This window comes from Alexandromys fortis, unplaced genomic scaffold (assembly GCF_014885135.2).
Source record: "Alexandromys fortis isolate MF-2015 unplaced genomic scaffold, M_Fortis_MF-2015_v1.1 scaffold_12, whole genome shotgun sequence".
NCBI lineage: Eukaryota > Metazoa > Chordata > Mammalia > Rodentia > Cricetidae > Alexandromys > Alexandromys fortis.
The window spans coordinates 5,465,321-5,489,431 of record NW_026067937.1 but is presented as its reverse complement, the minus strand read 5'-3'; the positions used below and the strand labels follow the sequence as shown (position 1 = coordinate 5,489,431).

The 24,111-nt window shown below is 43.9% G+C and overlaps 1 long non-coding RNA gene and 1 pseudogene across 2 annotated transcripts; one reads left to right on the top strand and one right to left on the bottom strand.

Annotated features, from left to right (window-relative positions):
* Positions 1–6,940: 6,940 nt before the first annotated feature.
* Positions 6,941–9,174, bottom strand: LOC126504531 (collagen alpha-2(IX) chain-like; annotated as a pseudogene).
* Positions 9,175–14,501: 5,327 nt separating this feature from the next.
* On the top strand, positions 14,502–22,711 carry LOC126504664 (uncharacterized). Of its 2 annotated transcripts, XR_007592674.1 has the most exons (4): positions 14,502–14,590; positions 15,192–15,265; positions 17,816–18,009; positions 21,759–22,711. It is a non-coding gene; the product is annotated as an uncharacterized lncRNA (long non-coding RNA). The 2 variants fall into 2 exon arrangements; XR_007592673.1 differs by lacking the exon at positions 17,816–18,009 and having other exon boundaries at positions 14,505–14,590; positions 21,759–22,701.
* Positions 22,712–24,111: the final 1,400 nt, after the last annotated feature.

Below are 24,111 nucleotides of genomic sequence, written 5' to 3'. Positions count from 1 at the left end.
TTGATGAACTTTGTTCTCCTCGTGGGGCTCTCCCTTCCTGGCAGTGACTCTGGGTCCTTTCTCCCATGCCTGGAAGATGACAGACCTGAGTCCAGGTAGGCTGGCTACTAGAGAGACTGTTGATTGCGTTGGGTGGGTTACTCAGTCTAGGGGTTTGTAACCTACCCTGCAATCAGTTACTCTAGGGTCACGGAGGGGTGCTATCTGGAAGAGAATGGGCTAGGAAATAAGGAGAAGGCCATGCTAAGTTTGTCACGGCCTCCGTTTATTAGGGTCCTGGTTGCTGCTTATATAGCCCCTGGATGAGGGCTTGGGGGGCAGGGCACGGGATCTCGCCACGTGGTCCCGGTCACGTAGGCCAGGAGGTTACCTTCGGTCAGGTAGGCCAAGAAGTCGCGAGTTGCCACACCTAGTTCCCTGGATAGCTGGAATGTGAGGCGGATTCCGCTAACAGATAACAGCTAATTGGGTGTGGGGCAGGTTTTGTCAATAGAACGACTCTCAACACAATTATAGGTGTGGGGTTCTCTGCAGACTCCCCAAGGCGATGGTTCTTGTAATGGTTTTTGGGAGGGAAATGGCTCCTCACAAGAGACGTTCTTGCTCACCTTGAGAACTTAGGGTTCCCAGGGCAGTGACTGCTGGGGCCTAGACAACCTTAATGAGAACAATGAGACTCAGCCAGGAAAACCCAGAGCTCATCTGGAGACTGAGTCAGAGTCCAGAGAGCCCCTCCCCCCTCACAAGCTGTACTCAGGTAAGTGCAGTGTTCAAATTAATTGAATTTATGACATTTAATCCCCACCACCACATTATGAGACAGGTCTCTCTCGGCATGTTTTCTAAACAAGTGGCCAATGCTCTGAGGCCGGGTACTTCCCTCAGGCACAGGACAGGACCTGCAAAGCTGGAGAACTCAGGGCTGCTAGGGTTGCCCTGTATGCTTCTTCCTCCATGAATAGGTTATAGAAGTCTCAGGGGAGCAGGGTGGAGTGCTCACAATTACCCGACATGGAAGGTTACCCTGCTTCATATGCTTTCAGTCTCGCCACCCCCAGGACTGCATAGCAAGACACTGTCTCAGAAACAACAAAAACCATCAATCAAAAGCGGAGCTGGGGAGGTGGTGACTCAGTGGGTGAGTTGCCTGCTGTGTACACATGAGGACCAGAGTTTGGATTCCAAGGAGCCACATAAAAAGCTGGGGACAGCCACAAGTACCTGTAACCCCAGGGCTGGGAATAAGGTGGAACAGGATTGTTGGGGCTCCTTGGCCAGCCAGTGTAGCTGGGTTCAGTACGAGATCCCGTCTCAAAGGAATGAGACAGAGTCACAGTGCAGACACCTGAAACCTTCCTCTAGGCTCTGTGTGCCTATCAGAACACCTGGGCATATACCACACACACACATACACACAGATAGACATATACATGCATTATACAGATACATATAAACACACACAGATAGACATATACATGCATTATACAGATACATATAAACACACACACACACACACACACACACACACACACACCCCTACCCCCTCAAAACCCAACAAAACAAACTAGGAGCTATAGAAGTTGTGTGTAACATGATGAAGGACATCAGGCATTCCTTCTGAGGAACTCTGACCTCCTCCCATGTGTCCCCCTGGTGCTCTGTACTCATAAGTGACACAGCAGGCCATGAGGATGGTAAGCCGGGCAAATGCTTGGTTCTGACCACTCAGCAGCAGCCAATGCATTCATGCTGGGTATAACCTTCCTCTGTGGATCCCCTGGTCGCCTGGACCTGCCCTCCCCAGACTGCTGCAGGAGGCAGACACAGTTAGACTTCATTCACACCCACCAGCATGGCCCCATTTCCTGCAGAGTGGAAAAGACAGATAGGCTCACATCTCAAGTAAACAATTCATCTGTGCCTGAGGCTGTTGTGGAAAGTCCAGGCATTTAATGGATGACTGGGAACCAAAGCCATCAAGGAAAGGTGGCCACTGTGCTATTCTCACGGCACAGGTCCCTCCAACTCCAAACCCCAAAGAAGAATCCATAACACAGGAAGGCCATAAAATCAGTGTACAGTTCTAGACAGGGTGCATGGTTTGAAGATCTTTTGCATATATGGTAGCTATAGCCAAAACCAGGCACATTACATACTTTAAAGCAGTAAACTCAGAGCCTTCTGTATCTACTGGGCATCACACATTGTTTTAAGCTTTTGAAATGGATCCTTGAACCTCATCCCCAGATCCTGTAAGACAGAGAGGCTGGTGTTATAGATTGCCCAAAGTTGAGACAGTGAGTAGTAAATCAATCCCACCACAGTACGGCTGCCAGGAGACAGTGTAGACTTGGGGCTGGCTCCAGAGCCTGCATTCTGACCACAAAGACCCATGTAGACATCCTGGACAGGATGTGTGGTGTCAGCAGGAAACAGTGCCAAACTTAAGTTGGTTTGTGCATGAGTACATGTGTGTGCATGTCTTTATGCATGCCCAGATGTGTACAGGTGCACATGTCAGAGATGAAGCTCAGGTGTCAATTCTCAGGTGCCATGTACTTTTTAAAATTTAATTTTATTAAAATATTTTTAATGCATATAGGCATTCTGCCTGCCTGTATGTGTTTACTCCCTTGGAACTGAAGTTATAAACATACAAACAGTTACGAGCTGCCATGTGGGTGCTGGGAACCAAATCTAGGTCCTTGGGAGAGCAGCCAGTACAGATATCAAGCAAGAATTATAGTTACAATATTTAGTCCATATACATTTGACAAATTAAGGAAAATACTCTATAATTCTATTTTTTAATCTAAAGTTTTATACCTAATTTATCTTTTATCATAACTAAGGAAATCTGTTGCAGTATATAATAAAATAGTCCTACACTAGCTCAGAATGGAGTGTAATAAAGTTTTATTTATTTAGTGGTAGACGCAAAAAAAAAAAAGCAGTGATCAGCAGTCCTCTGCATGAGCAGGGAACTGGAACTGAATCCAGCAATCAAAAAGCCTGTGAACAATTTATGTCTGCATTTATAGTATAAGAAACTACACCCAAAGTAGGTCAGTATCTTAAAGGCCATTGGCTGAAGGAGTTCTCACAGCACCACCCCCTTTTGTCTAAATAAGAGAGTTCTTTTTTTTATTATTTGTGTTTTTTTTAATTTATTTATTAAAGATTTGTCTCTTCCCCACCGCCGCCTCCCCTCTCCCTCCCCCTCCCCCAATCAAGCCCCCCTCCCTCGTCAGCCCAAAAAGCAATCAGGGTTCTCTGCCCTGTGGGAAGTCCAAGGACCACCCACCTCCATCCAGGTCTAGTAAGGTGAGCATCCACGAAACTGCCTAGGCTCCCACGAAACCAATAGGTCCAGTAGAATCAAAAACCCGTTGCCATTGTTCTTGAGGTCTCAGTAGTCCTCCTTGTCCGCTATGTTCAGCGAGACCGGTTTTGACCCAGGCTTTTTCAGATCCAGGCCAGCTGGCCTTGGTGAGTTCCCGATAGAACATCTCCATTGTCTCAGTGTATGGGTGCACCCCTCGCGGTCCTGAGTTCCTTGCTCATGCTCGCTCTCCTTCTGCTCCTGATTTGGACCTTGAGATTTCAGTCCGGTGCTCCAATGTGGGTCTCTGTCTCCTTTCATCGCCTGATGAAGTTTAATATTCAGGAGGATGCCTATATGTAAATAAGAGAGTTCTAAACCTAACACAAAACTACACACAATAAGAACAAATATCAAACATATATAAAAATTAGAATTATAAGCAGCATGAACAACATCAAGCAAGAAACATATCCTAAATGTTTCAATAGCTATCCTAAGGAATCTAAATCTTGTATTAGAAATGGCTTGGCTAAGTCATGACAGGAAAGTAATTATGACTATCTAGTCTTCAACCTCATCGAAGATCTGAGAAAGAAGATAATATTACTTGAATAGATAGGAAGTGTAATCAAGCAACTTCCAAAATGTATAATAAATGACAGAGACAACTCGCTACCTGGGAAATCACCCAAAGTCTCATTTGCAACGTTGGAGCAACCAACTTTGGCTAAGGCCTAGAGTAACTGACAGACCATTTTCAGTGGCAGGAAAATTTTAAAAACTGTTTTACCCTGCTTGTCCAGTCTGGACACTGTTGCTTTTTGTCAGTGGTTGAGGCAGGGGTAGTTCTTTCCACAAAGTCCAGTTTTAACAAGAAGAAAACAAGCTCCAACATTCTCTCAGGAATAGATTGGTGGTGCCAGGAGCAACCATGTCTCATGTCAACAAAATCCTAAGTTATTTAAATGCCATATTCTACAGTTCTTTGAAGTGGTTGAAGATTACCTACCTATCTATGTGGATATAATCTCTATGTATCTAAAGAACCTGATGAACTTTAAGTATGACAAACATGGATGACTATTGACCTATAATACTAAATTCCTGTATAGCTTAAAGACTAGGACTTCATATTAGAATGAATATTAAACCATCTTCAAATGACTGTACAGAAAATGAGGACAATAAACTCAAAATGTGAGCAATGTATAAGTATCTTGATCAGAGGTAGAAATGTATAGTGCAGTATGATAAATATATCATAAAACTGTACCAATATACAGATTGTCTTAAACAGAGGTGGAAACATGCATGCATACAATATGACAAAATAACTTTACATAGGTGTACAAATATTGTAAACAGAAATAGGAGCATATTCAATATAACAAAATTTGAATTTGTACCAATATACAAGACTCTATACCAATGTAAACTGTCTATAAATAATAGCTTATAAGTATTCACTCTATTACTATTATTTTTAGTGTAAGATCACACTAATCTACCTATTATCCCATCCAATATCCCTCTTTTTTCAAAGAAGATCCCTGAGCCTACATAATTTCCACCCCAATTTTCAACCCTATACCAGTGATAATAAACCCCTAACTGATGTCCTTAACCACGAGAACAAACTTTGTTGGGAAAGGGGACGTTGTCTTCCAGAATTACTTCCAGCTGTCATGTGGTGATGTTCTTCCTATGGGATCCTGTAAAACTAAGTTTCAAGATTACTGTCTGGTATAACTGCAAATAGTCTATGAGTAATTGATAGGGTTTTTCTGAACTTCTTATTTGGAGTTCTGACCAGAACGTTGTAAGAAGGTGCACCATTTCAGCTAACCAAGTTGGAACCATCTTAAGCAACTGGTACCCAAAACTGATCTTAAAGTAGTACTATCAGGATTATGACATCATATCAACCAAGTGGAGTCATTGTTGTGGGACCCCATCTTCTTCCTGGAAACTTCCAAGATTACTGCAATAAAATTGATTGTTCATTGTGGAAAACTTAAACATTATTCATATAGACATATATTCAATGAAAGGTATGATAGAGACAGAAGTAGGTATGGAGAAAAATAATTTTTTTTCTAAATTCTTCTTTTTGTCTGATACCAGATGGCTCCTGACATGAGACAGAAACTCTGAGTTTTTCTTTTAACAACATTCTTGCATTTAGAGAAGCATAGACATTGTCCAACTCCAAAGTTAGCTTTGATTTTTAAGTGAGTCACAACTAATATTATACTGCAAGATATATATTTCAGGTAATGAAATTTTACCCTGAAGATGACCTGTCCTCATATGTCAGATTTCTCTTTGCTTGGTGATCCTTTCTGGATAGTTATCTTTTCTTCTTTAGGCATCTAAATGTCCTAGGTCTCTTGACTTTTTGAAGATGAGTATTTTCCTGCAAAGTCAAGAACAGAACCCTGCTCCAACACTTATGAGGCTTTCTTATTATCTATATGATTGTCTCCTCTGTGGATGAGCTGTCATTTATCTGTCCTAAGAGGTTTTTCTTTTCCAGACCGAATCTTTATTAATTTTGACAGTATCCATAGCTTTTCTTCTCCTGTGGAAACAAGAGAGAAAACCCTTCCCCAATGTAGCACATCTGGTTTCCATTCTGAGGTCGATGCATTCTTGAATACATCAGCTGATTTAATTCTGAAGTTTTTTCTATTATCTAATGTCTGTCAGTTGCTGTTGTTCCTTTCTCATTAGCATTAAGAAAATTCAAGGTTAATAAAGCATTATACAATCATTTCTGGGGGTATTTCTCATCCCTTTCTGTTTGTTTAACATATCCCTTGTAGTTAGATTTGATCTTTCTATAACTGCCTGACCTGTAGGATTGTTTGTTATACCTGTAATATGCTTTATATTATAATAAGAAAAAAATTGTTTCACTTTTTTTTTTTGAGATAGGGTTTCTTTGTAGCTTTGGTGTCTGTCCTGGAACTAGCTCTTGTAGACCAGGCTGGCCTCGAACTCCCAGAGATCTGCCTGCCTCTGCCTCCCGAGTGCTGGGATTAAGGGCGTGCGCCACCACCGCCCGGCTTGTTTCATTTTCTTAAAGTCATATGCTGGACCATTGTCTGTCTTTATTTGTGCAGGTATACCCATGATGGCCATAACTTCTAGTAAATGTGTGATTACTGAATCAGCCTTTTCTGAACTCAAAGCAGTTGCCCATTGAAAACCTAAACAAGTGTCAATGGTGTGGTGATTTAATTTTCCAAATTCTATGAAGTGGAAAACATCCATCTGAAAGATTTTATTCCTTTGAATGCCCTTTGTGCTACTTCCTTCAGGTAGTGGTGTTTGATTATATAAAGAACAAGTAGGACATTTCCTTATAATTTCCTTAACTTGTTGCCATGTAATAGAAATCTCTTTTTTTAGACAAGAGCTCCTGAGTAAATTGGAAGCATGGGGGCCTTGGGAGAGGGTTGAAGGAGAGGGGAAAGGCGGGGAGTGTTGCCGCCTTGGATGGGTCACTAGTCTAGGGGTTGTAACCCACCCTGCAGCTAGTTATTCCAGGGTCACGGAGGGGCGCGACCTGGAAGGGAATGAGCTAAGACAGAAGAAGGAGGCCAAGCAGATTTGTCAAAGCCTCAGTTTATTAGGGACGGGTTACAGTTTATATATGGTAAGGAATGGGGGGTAGGGTAACTGGATTCTTGCCGCGTGTTCCAGATCACGTAGGCCAGGTTACATTCAGATAGGCCAGGAAGTCACAAGTTGCCACACCTGGTTCCCTGGGTAGCTGGAATGTGAGGCGTGTTCTGCTAACAGATTAACAGTTAATTGGGTGGGGGGCAGATTCTGTCAATAGAACATAATTATGGGTGTGAGGTTCCCTGCAGACTCCCCAGGGTGATGGTTCCTGTAATGATAGGGGGAAATGGCTCCTGACAGGGGAGGGGAGCAGAGAAAAATGTAGAGCTCAATAAAAAAAATCAATAAAATATAATTAAAAAAACTTTTTTTTTTTTTTAAACCAAATCGGGAACTTTTATTTACACAAAGGCCAGAGTGGGTGTAGGCAGAGGGGACTGGAAAACAGTGATGCCAGAAAGAAGGGAGATGGTGTTTAAATGCTCAGGTGGGAGGCGGAAAGGCAATAGTAGGACAGGCCTAAGGATTGTCAACTCAAGGTCCTCACCCTCAGCAGACACCCAATAAAAATAAGTCCAGACAGTGGGACTGGATGAGGACCATCAGAGGCCTACCTGCCCCGAGGGTGGGATGGCCAGTAGAGAATGGCATGTCCACTCAGAGGGGACCCAGGATGCTAATAGACTCTTGCCTGGCTGGTTGCTCATGGCCCTTGATGGACCCAGGCTCTGTGAGACGAGCAGAGGTGTAGGCTGAAGCCCACAGGCAGGTGGCAGGCTCACAGAAACCAGGCAGCCCCACTGGGCCTGGCCGGCCAGGTTGACCAGCCTCTCCTGGAGCCCCCGGGGATCCTCGGTCTCCATCCTTGCCATTGATTGCCTGACCAGACTGGCCAGGAAGACCTGGGATCCCTGGGGGGCCGGGCATCCCTGGGTGCCTACGTCCCATTTCTCTTTGGTCACCTTTCTCTCCACATTTTCCCTTAGGCCCAGTGTTGCCAATCTGACCCACTGCTCCCACGATACCAGAAATGCCTCGGGGTCCAGGATGCCTATGGGGGTCCCTGTTTGCCTGGATATCCAGGGGGCCCAGGAGGTCCTGGAGGACCCACCATTCCGGCTGCACCCAGGGCTTCCCGCTTGGCACTCACAGCCACCTCAGTCAGTTGCTCTTGAGTCATATTCAGTACCACGTCCACGATATGCTGGTCACTGGCAATTCTGCCCACTACTTCTTGCCTCCCAGGTTGTCCCGGCACACCTCCATTTCCCACTGGTCCTTAGGGTCTGGAAAGCCTGGGAAAGCCCTGCACTCCTGGGGCACCCGCATCCCTGCTGGGGCCAGGGTATCCTGGTTCTTCACGAACTTGCTGTCTCTTGGGTCCCTGCTCTCCCGACTGGCCCTTCTCCCCTTTCTCACCCAGGAGGCAGGCCACCCCCAAGTCACCCACTCCACCTCAGGGCCCTGTCTTCCCTGGGGGAATCCTTATCTCCTTTGATGCTTGGCAAGCCTTGGGGTCCTGGAATTCCTAGGGGGCCCTGCTCTCCCTTGAAGCCCAGTTGTCCTTGAGGGCCTGGCTGCCCTAACAGTCTCACCCTGATCACCCTTCTGTCCCATATGCCCTGTGGACCGATTTTGCCTCAAGACCCTGGCTCCCCTTCTTTCCCAGGAGGACTGGAGATTCCAGGGAAGCCCTGCTGGCCTGGTTCACCCTTATCTCCATGGCCTCCTTTTGCCCCAGGCTGACCTGGCACATCTGCTAGGCCCTGGTGGCCTGGGCTTCCTGGCCACCCCACCTATCCTGCACTGCCCTTTATGCCAGGTATGCCCGGGTCCTTGTCATCAATGCCTGGAGGACCTGTTGTTCCCCTTGGACCTGTTATCCCCTGGGGTCCTCGGGCACCTTGGCTCCCCACATCCCCCTTCTCACCAGTTCGGCCTGGTGGCCCCCTTGGACCTTCTTCACCCAGTGGCCCAGCAGCTCTGATGTAGCTTACCATGCCTTTATATCCACAAGGACCCATCTCTCCCTTAGGTCCTGCCATACCTGGGTAGCCCCTGATGCCCTGGGGACCCGGTGGTCCAGGGATGCCTTGATTCCAGAGGCACCCACATCTGCCTTGGGGCCCTAAGAGCAAGGAAGAGCTGACAGACTGGCAGGAAAATACAAGACAGGCAGACGCCAGCAACCTTTCCAGCAGAGACAGCCAGGCGGGACAATTCAAAAACTCTTTTTTTTTAAACCTTTGCTATTGACATGATTTTTTTCATAAAATTCTAAGTCCTTCAGCACATTCCCAATCAATAATTGATCAATTTCTGCATTACCTTGTGCTAGAGTACCTGGCAGACCCCTATGGGATTAGGTGTTATGTATATGGGACAAAGCCTATTACTGATTATAACTTAAACCTGAATAAATATTGGAGTGAATTCTGTATCATCTGGTATAAATTCAGGAGTTTCAATATGCAAAACAACTCTTTCCTCATATTGCCTATCAGTAACTATATTGAGAGGTTCTTTAATATCCCTTAGTACCACAAGAATAACATATAATTTGACTTTTTGACCGAAAATAAGGGCTTTTTTCCACTTTAATTGAATCTTCTGATTTGTAACCTGCCTTTCCTGGTTTATTTGCATCAGTATAGAATGTACGGGCTTCAGTTATTGGTGTGTCACATACAATGAGGGGAACGATCCAAGTAACTTTCTTTATAAGGTTAATTTTATGATTTCGAGGATAATTGTTATTAATCTCTCCTAAAAAATTAGCACTAGTTCTTTGTGAGGGTTAATTGTCTTCCCATAATTTTAAAATTTCATCAGTAGTGAAAGTCACTATAATCTTTGCTGGGTCTATTCCTGTCAATTGATGAAGTCTCAATTTTCCTTTTATAATTAATTCAGAGATCTTTTCCATGTAAGTTTTTAATTTTTTACTCAGTTTATATGGTAAAAAGATCCATTCTAAGATATTATCTTCCCTCTGCATTAGAATTCCAGTAGGGGAAAATTTTGAGGGTAGTATGACTAGAATCCAGTTAAGATTTGTTCATATATGCCCCCCTGTAATTTCTCTTCAATCAAAGTCAATTCTTTCTCAGCTACAGCTATTCATTCCCTGGGATTATTTTAAGTCTTTGTCATCATCTAAGGTTTTGTTTAAATGAATTATTAGATCAGGTGTTATTCCAGAAGTGGGTTATAGATTGGAAGTGTCTCCTAGCAATCTTTGAAAGTCATTAAGAGTATGCAATTGATCTCTTCTAATTTGAACTTTTTGTGTTCTAATTTTCTGTAAACCTATTTTATAACCTAGGTAATTGATAGAATCTCATCTTTGTATTTTTTTCAGGAGCCATTTGTAATCCCCATTTAGGTAAAACTTTATTTCTTCAAACATTCTTCTAAGGTATCTACATTTGAGTCAGATAGCAAAATATCATCAATGTAATAGTAAACTATAGATTTAGGAAATTGTTTACATATTATTTCCAATGGCTGACTTACAAAATATTGGTGAAGGGTGGGGCTATTTAGCATTCCCTTTGGGAGTACCCTCCATTGGTATCTCTTGGTAGATTGAGAATTATTGTAAGTAGATACTGTGAAGGCAATTTTTTCCTCTCTTTTTCTTTTTTTTTAAAATATTTATTTATTTATTATGTATACGATATTCTGTCTGTCAGGCCAGAAGAGGGCACCAGACCCTATTACAGATGGTTGTGAGCCACCATGTGGTTGTGGGAATTGAACTCAGGACCTTTGGTAGAGCAGGCAATGCTCTTAACCTCTGAGCCATCTCTCCAGCCCCTCTCTTTTTCTTGTAAAGGCATAGTGAAGAAACAATCTTTTAAATCAATAACTATAAGAGGCCATCCTTTAGGTAATAGGGAAGACAAAGGAATTCCAGATTGTAGATGGCCCATTGGTTGAATGACTTTCTCCACACTCTTAGATTTGTCACCATTCTCCAGTTTCCAGATTTCTTTTTAACAACAAATACAAGAGAATTCCAAGGGCTGGTTGATTCTTCAATCTGGTGAGCATCTAGTTGCTCCTGTACCAGCTGTTCTAAAGCCTGCAGTTTCCCTTTGTTAAAGGCCATTTTTCACCCATATTGGTTCCTTTGAAGAGGAGCATTGGTCCTTTGAAGGTTTGCAGTTATAATTATAATTATAGCTATCTATTCTTCTACTCCATCAAAGACAACAGAAGGATATATTATATTACCTAAGTAAATAGGAAGTGCATTGTAAGAAACTTCCAAAGTTTTAGAATTGACAGAAACATCTCACTGCCTGAACAGTCACTCAAAGTTCTTCTATAACTTTGGGGCATCCATCTTCAGCCTACAGGCCCATAGTATCCAACAGACTTTCCGTGAAGCAGGAAATTTGAAGATCTGTTCTGCTTATATTGGCAGTTTGTCAGTCACTTTCTTCTGTGTCCATCAGAATGTCTGGCAGTTTCTTTGGTGGAGAAAGTACTGTGTCACCTTCTTTTGGCATGTTCAGCAGTCATTTTTCTGTGGGTCCTGCATGTCAGTTCATATAGCATACCATCAAGAAGTCCAGGCAAGAGCAGTTTCTTGCCCAAGTGACTAGCCTTGTCACTTGAAGACAAATTCCATAATGAGTTTCTTCAATGCCCATCAACCTCTCTGAAGTAACCAGTGCTGCCAGAAGTAGACATGTCTCACTGTCGAGAAAAGTCTAAGTTCTTAAAACATTTTAAATGCCATATTCTGTACATCTTTAAAAGATTTGAAGAATACCTATCCATCTGAAATATATCTCTGTACATCTAGAAAACCTAACTAACATGACTACAGTTTAACTATTATAGATGGGTATCTATTAATCTTTATTTCTTAACTATACATTACATTTTTAAATGAGCTTCACAAACATATAATACCTTAAACAAGAACAGAAATACATATACAAAATATAGCAAAATCAACTTAAATATGTATCAATAGCCAAGATCCATACCAATGCAAAGTATTCATTTCTATATCATATCTTCCTTTAAATGAAACCAAACATTTATAATCTACCATTGATGTGGGAGTGCCATATATCAATCTGTTGATTTCATTGGTTAAGCAATAAAGAAACTCCTTGGCCCTGATAGGTTAAAACATAGGTGGGAGGAGTAAACAGAACAGGATGCTGGGAGGAAGAGGAAGTGAGCTCAGACTTGACAGCTCTGCTCTCTGGAGCAGCTCCGACCCAGGATGGACGTAGGCTAGAATCTTCCTGGTAAGCGCACCTTGGGGTGTTTACACAGATTATTAGAAATGGGTTAGTCCAGGTGCGAGAGTTAGCCGAGAAGAGGCTGGATATAATGGGCAAGCAGTGTTTAAAAGAATACAGTTTGTGTGTTGTTATTTCGGGCATAAGCTAGCCAGGCGGCTGGGGTGCTGGGGACGCAGCCCCACCACACTTATTACTACATACCATTTTGAGAATTTCGGTGTTGTTTTCTTCAAACTTCTTCCTGCTGTCTATTGGGCAAAGTACTTTAAGGGTTTATGGAGACCTGTCAGTGGTCTTGTTCTATCAAACTACATTAATCTGGAAAGAAATCCACAGTTTCTCATCTTCTGTGGAAACAAAATCAGAACCTCTTTTCCAAAGTAACATATCCTTAAATTCAAATTTTGAAGTAAAGATACCTTTAAAATATATATGTTGGTTTATCTTAGCAGCCCCCAGAATCAAATGTCTTTCTACAGTCAAAAAATTCAAAGAAAACACAATATACATAACCCAGACTCTCTGAGTATTTTCCATCTTTATGTGGCTTGTTTTCTTTTACTCTGTTACTTTTTAGTATTTATTTTATTATCTTTACTTCTTTAATCTATGACTATCTGTACTTCTTTTTCTGTCTGTATTCTTTTTCCTCTCTCTCCCAAGCCTATGTACATTTTCTAAACACACTATGACCCATTCAGAGACTTGTGTCTGTCTAAATCTGTCTTTTCTGACCAGAAGTGCTTCTTAAAATGCTAAGCAGTGTGGCTAGGACTGTTGTAGGAGAGCTGCTTGTTTGTTCCTGGCTGCTCAGCCCCAAAATAACCACACAGAAACTGTATTAATTAAATCACTGCTTGGTTTATTAGCTCTAACTTCTTTTTTTTAAATATATTTATTTTATTTTATTTATTATGTATACAGTGTTCTGCCTGCATGTACACCTGCAGGCCAGAAGAGGGCATCAGATCTCATAGATGGTTGTGAGCCATCATGTGGTTGCTGGGATTTGAACTCAGGACCTCTGGAAGAACAGTCAGTGCTCTTAACCTCTGAGCCATCTCTCCAGCCCTAGCTCTAGCTTCTTATGGGCTAGCTCTTATATCTTAATTTAACCCATTTCTATTATTTTATATTTTACCATGAGGCTTGTGGCCTACTGGCAAGGTTCCAACTGGTGGCTTGCATCTTTCTCCTCTGGCGGCTCCGTGGCATCTTGCTAACTCCACCTTTTTTTCTCCCAACAGTTTAGTTTTCCCTGCCTAGCTCTACTCTACCTTATCACAGGCTAAAGAAGTTTATTTATTCATTAACCAATAAAAGCAACACATACACAGAAATGCTTCCCACACCATAGGACTAACTAAGGCTACTTTGCTTTTTGACCCTGCCCAGTCCAACATAGCGGAGGTCCATTCACTACCAGCTCTGTGAACCATGCTCACTGCCCCAGCTCCAGGGATGCAGCAAGTCTATGTCACCATTAAGCAACTAGTAATGTGCTTTTCACAAACCCCATTTAAGTGCAGGACCTCCCAAAAGAGCCAGAGTTCATGCTGCTAGTATGAGCCAGGAAGCCTTCCCTTAAAAAAGTCATGGAGTTTTTGCCACTAAAGCTGAGTCATGAGATCTTTTTGTTGAAATATGCGCGGCGGCGGGGCTGCGTCCCCAACACCCCGGCCGCTTGGCTAGCTTATGCCCGAAATAACAACACACAAACTGTATTCATTTAAAGAACTGCTTGGCCCATGAACTCTAGCCCTTACAGGCCAATTCTCGCACCTGGACTAGCCCATTTCTAATGATGTGTGTAAGCACCCCAAGGTGCGCTTACCGGGAAGATTCTAGCCTCTGTCCATGTTGGGTCGAAAGCGGAGCATGGCGTCTCTGCTCCAGAGAGCAGATCTCTCAAGTCTCTCCGGAAGCAGAGCAGAGTCTGACCTCACTTCCTCTTCCGCCCAGAAATCTATTCTGTTTTCTCCTCCCATCTATGTTCTAAGCTATGAGGCCAAGCAGTTGGTTTATTATAATTAACCAATGACCTTCCTCCATCATTTCCCCTTTTTCTGTTTAAACAAAAAAAGGAAGGCTTTAACTTAACATAGCAAAATTACATATAACAAAACAGTTATCAAGTAAAAATTACAATAATCTATATCATAACTAAGGAAAACTATAACTGTTCATTCTTTAATGATGGGGGAAGGACATTGGTTAATTATAATAAAGAAACTGCCTCGGCCCTCATAGGACAGAAAATTAGGTAGGCGGAGTAGACAGAAGAGAATGCTGGGAAAAAGAAGCTGAGTCGAGGAGTCGCCATGATTCTCCCGCTCCAGACAGACACAGGTTAAGATCCTCCCTGGTAAGCCAGCTCGTGGGCTACACAGAATATTAGAAATGGGTTAGAACAATATGTAAGAGCTAGCCAATAGGAAACTGGAACTAGCCGGGCCAGGCAGTGTTTGAAAGAATACAGTTTCCGTGTAATTATTTCTGGGCATAAACTAGACATGTGGGCGGCCGGGTGCCGGGGACGCAGCCCCGCCGCTCCTATTTCAACATCTTTTAAAGGAGCCATGCCTCTGTTTGCTGCCAGCAAACAGAGCTTATCTGAAAATATGCTGCTACCAAGAAGCTGTGCTTAGTTCTGTTCTTTTGTGTCTAGAATTCCTTCCCAAGCTCTCTCGGGTTTAATGTGGATATAGTTGGCCCACATTGACATGGCATTCTGTAGACAGAGATTGCTCGTTGGTTTCTTGGCTACTCAGACCTGAATAATCACAGAAAACTATATTAATTACAACACTACTTGGTCTGTTTGCTCAGGCTTCTTATTAACTAACATCTTAAATTAACCCGTTTCTATAAATCTGTGAATCACCTACCAGTAATGTTGTAGTAATCTCCTTTGGCAGTTAGATGGTGTTTCCCCCACCTTTTAAATTTTTTTTTTTTTGAGACAGGATCTCTCATTGACCTGGGTCTCTGGATTAGGTAGAAGGGCTGCTCACCAGCTCCAGGGTTGGAGATTGCACAGGTAGGCAACAAAACTGCCTTTTCAACCAAGGGTTCTGGGGACTGGACACAACTTTCCATGTTTGTGCAGTAAATGCTTTACAAACTGAGCCATCCCCAAAGCTCCTCAAAAGAATGTAAGAGAGCTTAATTAAGGGACTGTGCTATAGCTGAATCTTTGTTGCTTTCTTAGGTTCATTTGCTAAAATGCAACCCTTTGTTAAGAGGTGGAGACTTGGGGAGGGGATTAGGTCATGAAAGTGGGCTCTTTTAATAAGTTTAGTGCCCTTATATGAGATCTCAGGGCTGGCAAAATGACTCTGGGTAGCAGCTTTTGCCACACAGCTGGATGACCCAAGTTTGATCCTTGGAACCCATTAAGGAAGAGAACTGATTTCCAAAAGTTGTCTTTTGACCACTACACACTCCCTGTGGCAATGCACACCCATATTTCTATTCTCTCTCACCCCTCTCATAAATAAATAACAAAAACAAAACCAGAAAAGCAACCCAAAAAAAACTCCCTCACCTCTTTCTCATGTGAGGACACAATGAAAAGAGTCAGTCAGCAATCCCTCATGAAATAGGTAATGTGCCATGATCTTGACCATGGACTTCCCTGTCTCCACAAGTATGAGAAGTCAATGTCTGTTGTGTAGGAGATACCCCAAGTGCTGTGCTTTGTCATAGCCCCAGTGAACAAGGACACAGTATTTAGGAAGGTTGGGCTGCTTGTGAAAAACCCCACTAGCTCCTGCAAACCCAAGGCCTCTCAGGTATGAAGGGGAGACATGGCAGCAGAGAGGACTGTGTGCCTAGATAAGGGCCACAGGCAGTCCCATCACAGTAACCCTGCAGAGAGACCAGGGTGGGAGGAGAATGGAGCTGCGATGTTTCAGTGCAAATACTGATAGTCTCTGGAGTTGCCTGGATTCCTTCCCCCACAACTTTCCCTTGTCCCCAGAGAGGACAGGGCTGACAGTATTCTGCTGTTACACACCTGTGCACCCCATGACATGAGATCATGCGATTGCTTCTTGGTGACAAGACAGAATGGAAGAGGCTGTTTCTCCAAAGAAGATGTCTGGCAGATGAAAGGGTTGTGGTAGAAGTAACTCCCTCGGTCAGGGCAGGTGTAGACAAGAGTCAACTGTGGGCATAGGAGTAGAAAACCTCAAAGTTGACTTAGGACACCCCAAGACCAAGTTCTCAGTACAGAGGAGATTTATCTGCTCCGGAGGGAGAAAGACAGGAGATAGAGGAAGAGGGAGAAGGGGAAGGGAGAGTGGGAAGGGGGGGTGGACAAAGAACTGCCTCTGGATAGAGAGGAGACAGATGTGACCCATAGGAAAATAGCAGTCTATAAAGGTACAGGGGGAACCCTGTGTTGGGATGAGGTATTTAATTTTAATTGGGCATATTCATTAGGTGGTCCAAAGGGGGCTTTTGATTGCTGGACTGCAATACTTTGATAGCTGGACCTTGGTAGTCAGCCTCAGAAGGAGAGAATGGACAAATAAGGGAATGGAACTTGGAGACTAGCTTTAGGAATGCAATGTAATGGTTTTTAGCAAGGCAGAGGGAATGGGGGAGAAGGGCAAGGCCTGCCAGAGCCATAGTTGCTATGCTAGAGCTGGTCAGAGAGAGTCAGGCTTTCAACACCAAGTCTGCCTAAGTACCACGAGGCTCTTTCTAATAACATTAACAACTCCCCCCCACCCCAAACAATTTACAATTGAGCTATACTTAAAACTAATGTAACACATGGGGCTGGAGAGACTGCTCAGTGGTTAGGAGTATTTGCTGCCCTTGCAGAGGACCCAGGCTCGGTTTCTAACACCAGTTTCAACCATCTGTAACTGCAATTCCAGGGGGTCTGATGCCCTCTTCTGACCTCTTTGGGCATAGCAGGCACTTGATGCACACATAGATGCAATCACTCACAGATATGCATAAAATTAAAAATCAACAACATACGTTGACAATTCTGCACTTTCTAATTATTTTGCTATTATCTATGCTCTTGAGATAATCTCCTGTTGTGTCTGTAGGGTGGAAATACTGCTTAATTGCATCTCTTTCTAATGATGCCCAGGAGACTGTTTACACTGTGGAAACGGGCATATGTGCCAATGCAGAGCTGTCTTCCTCTTCCCCAAGAGAAGGTGGTTAAACACTTACCAGCCTATACCCAGCTAAGTGGGGAATAAAAACACAGCCTGTCTGCAGTTGAGCTACAGGGACAGCTGCTTGGGGCAATCAAGGTCAAGCTGCGGCTAGCTGCTTCCTCCAGCTTTATTTGTCCCCTCAGTTCTGGAGAAGGCCAGAAGGAAGCAGCTGGTCCTGCCCACAGGGAAGGCAGCCTGACCTGGGCCAGCCCAGCTATAGACACAAGGAGCAGAAGGACAGCACAGGGCTACTGAATTCTGCTGTGACCAACCTCATAAGGCGGGTGGAGGGATGTCCTGGAACCTGACCAGATTAACAAATTCTGCTTTAGGGAAAGCAAAGTCAAGGGTGAGGCAGAGGCAGGAACCCGTACACAGAGGCCAAAGGCCTTTGTCTTCCAAAGGTGACGGTTCTGAACAAGACAGAAGATGAAACCCACTAGGACATGAAGCTGACTACTTATACCGTCATGGCAACAGAGTCCTCCAGTGTAAGGGAAATCTCTCATCGTCTTATTATCCTAGTCATTTGTGTGCTCTCCTGGTGGCAATGGAATCAGGAAGACGCAGCACCCGTGAGACCTGGCTACTGGGAATGGTGTGTATGTGTGTGTGTGTGTGTGTGTGTGTGTGAGAGAGAGAGAGAGAGAGAGAGAGAGAGAGGAGAGAAAGAGAGGAGAGAGAGAGAGAAAGAGAGAGAGAGAGAGAGAGAGAGAGAGAGAGAGAGAGGGAGAGAGGAGAGAAAGAGAGGAGAGAGAGAGAGAAAGAGAGAGAGAGAGAGAGAGAGAGAGAGAGAGAGAGAGAGAGAGAGAGAGAGACTGATTTAAGTTTTTAATTCCACTGCTTCACTGCAAGTGAACATGCTATCAGGTCTTAGGGCACTTTGACCTTTTCCCTTCAGGGATATCACAAAGCAGATACGTTACCTTGGCAATGTTACCTAACCTCTCTGAGCCTGCTTCCTTATCTGTCACAGAGTGATTGCTGGCCGGACAGAGCTGGGGCAACCTGTATGATGACAGCTGTGAAACTGCCCCATATTGGGGCATTCCACCTCTAAGCTCTCTAGCCCTTGTAGGATGTGTTGAGTTGCTAGAATAGGCAGTGATGAGTCTAAGAGCTCTGAGCTTGTGGGATGCTGAGACATAGGGAGGAAGAAGCAATGACTTTACCTAATCCTAGAGTTCAGCTTCACAAATGGGGACAAGGAGCCTGGTGTACCTGGAAGGCAGCTGGGGGAAGAAATTCTTTCCTAACACATCCAACAGACAGGGCCCAGGGCTCTCCCTCTCTGTAGGTGGCTTCTCAAAGATAGCATTGTTGATTGTTGGCCAGTCCTTTTGTCCATCCATTCCAGTGTCAGCACATCCAAGGTGATATGGCCACATCACCTGGAGGGAGCATGATTATGTAAGAATCTGGAAAATCCATGGTACGAAGCTACACAATCACCTGTCCTCCGTGCGGTTAGGAAATCGCTTCCTTAAATAGCATTATGGGTGATAGTACAGGTTTTTGGTAACAAGCTGTAGAAAGAAACCTGAAAAAACTTACAAGGAAGTCCTCTGAACACGTAGGGAAAAGAACGAAGAACCGTCACTGTAAAACTCAGCTCCATTTCTTCCTTCCTCTCTCTCTTCCTTCCTTTCTTTTTTATTAAATTAAATTTTTCCACTTATTTTACATACTGACCAGTTTCCCTCCCTCCTCACCTCTCATTTCCCTCCCCCTCCTCCCACCTACCCACCTCCTCCATTTCCATTCAGAAAGGGGCAGGCCTCCCATAGGAGGTAACAAAGCAAGGCACAGCAAGTTGAGTCAGGACCAAGCTCCTCCCCCTGCATCCCTGCCTCAAGGCTGAGCAAGGAAACCTATCAGGGGCAATAGGTTCCCAAAATCCAGCTAAGTGCCTGGGACAGGTCCTGATCTCACTGCTAGAAACCTCACAAAAAGACCAAGTTACACAACTGTCACACACACGCACAGGTCAGTCCCATTCAGACTCTCTAGCTGTTGGTCTGTGAGCTCCCTGGAGCTCAGGTCAGCTGTCTCAGTGGGTTCCCTTGTCATGACCTTGACTCCCTGGCTCCTACAATCCCTCCTCCCCCTCTTTGACTGGACTCCCAGAGCTCCAACTAGTGCTTGACTGTGGATCCCTACATCTGCTTCCTTTAGTTACTGAGGATTGAGTATTTCTGATGACAATCAGGGCCAGTTCAGGCACCCTCTCCACTATTGCTAGGAGTCTTAGCTGAGGTTATCCTTATGAATTCCTGAGAGTTTCCCTGTACCAGGTTTCTCCCTAACCCTAAAATGCCCCTCTCATCAAGATATCTCTTTCATTACTCCCCCCTCTCCGTCCCATTCCCCAACCTGCCCAACCTGATCACCCATGTTCCCCGCTGCCCCCAGTTTACCCAGGAGATCTCTTCTATTTCCCCTCCCAGGGAAATCCACGTGTCCCTCTTTGGGCCCTCCTTGTTACCTAGTCTCTCTGGCACTGTGAATTGTAACTTGGCTGTCCTTTACTTTACAGCTAATATCCACTTATATCCATTTGTGAGTGAGTACATAACATGTTTATCTTCCTGGGTCCGGGTTATTTCACTCAGGATGATTTTTTTTCTAGTTTGTCTGCAAATTTCATGATGTCTTTTTTTTTGTTTTTGTTTTTCCCCACTGAGTAATACTTTATTGTGTAAATGTACCACATTTTCTTTATCCATTCTTTGGTTGAGGGACATCTAGGTTGTTTTCAGGTTCTGGCTATTATGAATAATGTTGCTATGAACATAGTTGAGTAAGCATCCTTGTAGTATGATTGAGCATCCTTTGGGTATATATGCCTAACACTGATATAACTGGATCTTGAGGTAGATTGATTCCCAATTTTCTGAGATGTCAGGAGCATTTATCACAAGCTATTGTGAGCTGTGATGTAATTACAACTTAAAGCAATTGAGAATTCAGATGTCAACCCACCAGAGAAATTATTCTTAGATGGAGGAACCCAGGTAGGCAGGACCTGCAGGGCCACTGACTCTGAAAACTGTTGCTTTCATCTGTGATTTCACTTGAACAATAACAGCTGTAATATCTCCCCATTACCATGCATTTTCATGTAATGTGCATATGTAACCTCATGATTACATCTCAATATTACAGGCACATTTATCTGTGGAGGGTCATGAAGATGTCTTTCATTTAGTTATATAATTTTGGTATATAGAAAACATACTAGGACATGTTTCATAACTAGATCTATTCAAACTGGACTAAAGACTTTTTGTAAATAGATCATAAGTTTAAAACTTTACAGCTATGCACAAGGCCAGCGTTGCAGATGTCTAACCAACATTGCAACACAAAGCACCCTAAGGAAAGCATGCCAATTCTTTGCTTGCCAGGTGTACTAATATGCCTCAAAGTTGGAGGCCCCCACCCTGGTCTGATCACAGTCTTACTCCTGAAACCTTGAAATCCTTATGTTACCATGATAACTGGCTCAGCTCCTTATCTGCTTACCCTAGGAATGTGCTTTTGACCAATGAGAGGTAACTCTTGTAATTTTTTTTTTAAATTATCACTCCAAGCCTCCTGTAAGAAAGTTTGGAGTCTAGAAAGAGAAGAAGCTAGGAGGAATTAGAATTAGGACAGGAGGATTAGGATAGAATCAGAAGAATAAAGAGACTGATTCAGAACAGCACGTGTGTGAGAGAGTTCATTTGCCATCAGACACCCTAAGAAAAAGGTTCCTTTCACTTGCTGAAGTGTCCAGTCTGAACCCTGAAGGCCTTGGGGATGGGCCACAAAGGACCTTGGCACTGAGAAACTACCATATTACAAAGTGGCCGTACAAGTTTGCAGTCTTAGAGCAGTAGAGGAGTGTTCCCCTTACTCCACATCCTCTCATAGGCTGTCATTCTGTCAGGTGTAAGAAGGTATCTCAGAGTTGTTATGATTTGCATTTCCCTGATGGCTAAGGATGTTGAACAATTCCTTAAGTGCATCTCAGCCACTTGAGTTTCTTATGTTGAGAATTCTGTTTACATCTGTACCCCATTTTAAAAATTGGATTATTTGGTATTTTTATATCTAGTTTCTTAAGTGCTTTATATATTTTAGAGATCAGTTCTCTGTCTGATGTGGGGTATGTAAAGATCTTTTCCTATTCCTATTTGCCATTTGTCTTGTTGACCATGCCTTTGCCTCACAGAAGTTCTTCAGTTTCAGGAGGTCCCATTTATTAATTGTCACTCTCGGTGTCTGTGCTACCGAGGTTATAGTCAGGAAGTGGTCTCCTGTGATAATGCATTCAAGGCTACTTTCCACTTTCTCTTCTGTCAGCTTCAATGTAACCGGATTTATGTTGACGTCTTTGATCCACTTGGACGTGAGTTTTGTGCAGGATGATCGCTGTGGATCTCTTTGCATTCTTCTACATGCCGCCATCCAGTTATGCCAGCACCATTTCATAGGTGTGTGGATTTATGTCATTTTCTTTGATTCAACTCCATTGATCCACCTGTTTTTATGCCAATACCATGCTGTTTTTATTCCTATAGCTCTATAGTAGAGCTTGAAGTCAGGGATGGTGATCCATAGCCATTTCTTATGAGGTTGCCTGGGTTTGGTCAACATCCTTTCCCTGGGTCTGTTTGTGTTGGGAAGAGGGTGGTCAGGGGTCTATTGTTGCAGCCCCCAGTGCGACATGAAGCAGAAGAGTCACTAGTCCTGAAATGTATACTGGGAGACAAAACACCCGATGCTCCCTTCTGGACCTCTCAGATTTGCCTCTGCCCAGAAACTAACAAGGATGCAGGCAACTTCACCTCTCATCTCGCTGCTGGACTCTGTGGCCTTTTGGAGCCAACTTCCCCACAACTTAGCTGTAAGAGTAACATGGGCTCTGAGAGCATTGTTTGTCAGTTCTCAGCTCTTTAAAGAGGATGAAGGGTGGCATATATGTCCAGTTTATCAATCCTCAAATTATGAATCACACAAGCCCTTCACCCCAGGGCACTGAGCAAGGAGAGAGGAGCGAAGCCACAATAGCTGCCCTCCCTCCCAGCTGCTGGATGCTATTTCCTGCAGGAAGCCTCTCCTGATGCTTTCTCCCAGTCTGGCTTAGGTGTCCCTGCTCTGAGTTCTCTTAGCTCCCTTAGCATGCTCTCCTGGCACTTAAAGCAGCACACAAAGCATGTCTTTCCTTCCCCCACTTGCTTATTCACGTGTTCTTCTTTCTGTTATTTTCTCATATGGAAAACATGCACTATGACAGCCTGTTGCCAGTTAACTGAGGTAGTGTCTGCGAGTGCTGCCCAAGCTCATTATACCTTTTTCATAGTGGCCACTAGATGGCAGCATAGATTAGGATGTGTGACACTCCCCAGTCCGTGCACCCGCAACACACACACACACACACACACACACACACACACACACACACACACACACACGAGCACGTGCGCGCTCTGCCTGCTCATTATCATCTAGAAGAAGATCCAGAAGAAACCTTTGGGGGACACAGAAACGTGGCATCAATTGAAAGCATGTAGTGCAAAAATAAACACAGGCGCAGTTTCTCCCGGAGGCTGCAGATGGCTGCCTGTCGCGGGAGTGTTCTGCTTGCCCCTGCTGGAAATGCGCTCTTTTTAGATTTGGTTTCAAGGTGAACGTCCAGTTTGCAAAGAACAAAACTGGGCCAGACTCATTGACTGCATGACTCTGCTCGGGCTGCTACAGCAGAATATCATGGTGCCAGACCTGGTGGTGCACACCTAGGATCCCAGCTGCCCGAGAAGCAGGAAGATCACATACCCCAGGTCAGGCTGGGCTACAGACATAGTTCAAGACCAGTCTGGACACTTAATAAGAGCCTATTGCAAAAAGGAAAGAGAAGCCAAGCGTATTGTCACATAGTAGTGACCAACTGGAGAGGTAGAGACACGGGGTTGGCTATAATTTTAAGGTCAGTCTGGTATACATAGAGAGTTCCAGGCCAGTCAGGGCTACATAGTGAGGCCCTGTCCCTCCAAACCCCAAACAAATGAAAAGTGTCATCTCATTCATATTTCCCACCCATACCCAAGAGTTAGATATATTCAAACCCTAGGTTACCCCCCCCTCCACACACACACCAAGAAGCACACCCCAAAGCCTTGGTTCTTAAACTTTCAGTTAATTTATTGGAGACCAATTTCAAAGTCTAACATTCCCCTCAGCCTGTATCAACCAACAAAGATAGAGAATGTTTTCATGAATAAACGATACCACCAAGTCTGGGCTCCAAAGTGTGGATGGGCAGGAATTCCCTCAGTTCTATGGCGAGTGAACTCTACTGTCAACTGCACTGAGTATTATGGTTTGGCTATGCAGTATCCTCTAACGTGCATATGCACTGAGATCTTGAGTCCCTGATATGAGCAATGTTTAAAGGTTAGTTTAGGGGAAGTGACTGGGTCATGAGGTCTCTGCTTTCAGCAGTGATTTAACCACTGGTGGACTTGAATTTTGAACAGAGTATTTGAGAAGAAGGGTAGACCTGTGTAAGATGGGGGTGTGGTTGGAGGAGATAGGGACGTGTGTGTGTGTATGTGTGTGTGTGTGTATGTGTGTGTATGTGTATGTGTGTGTATGTGTGTGTGTGTGTATGTGTGTGTATGTGTGTGTATGTGTGTGTGTATGTGTGTGTATGTGT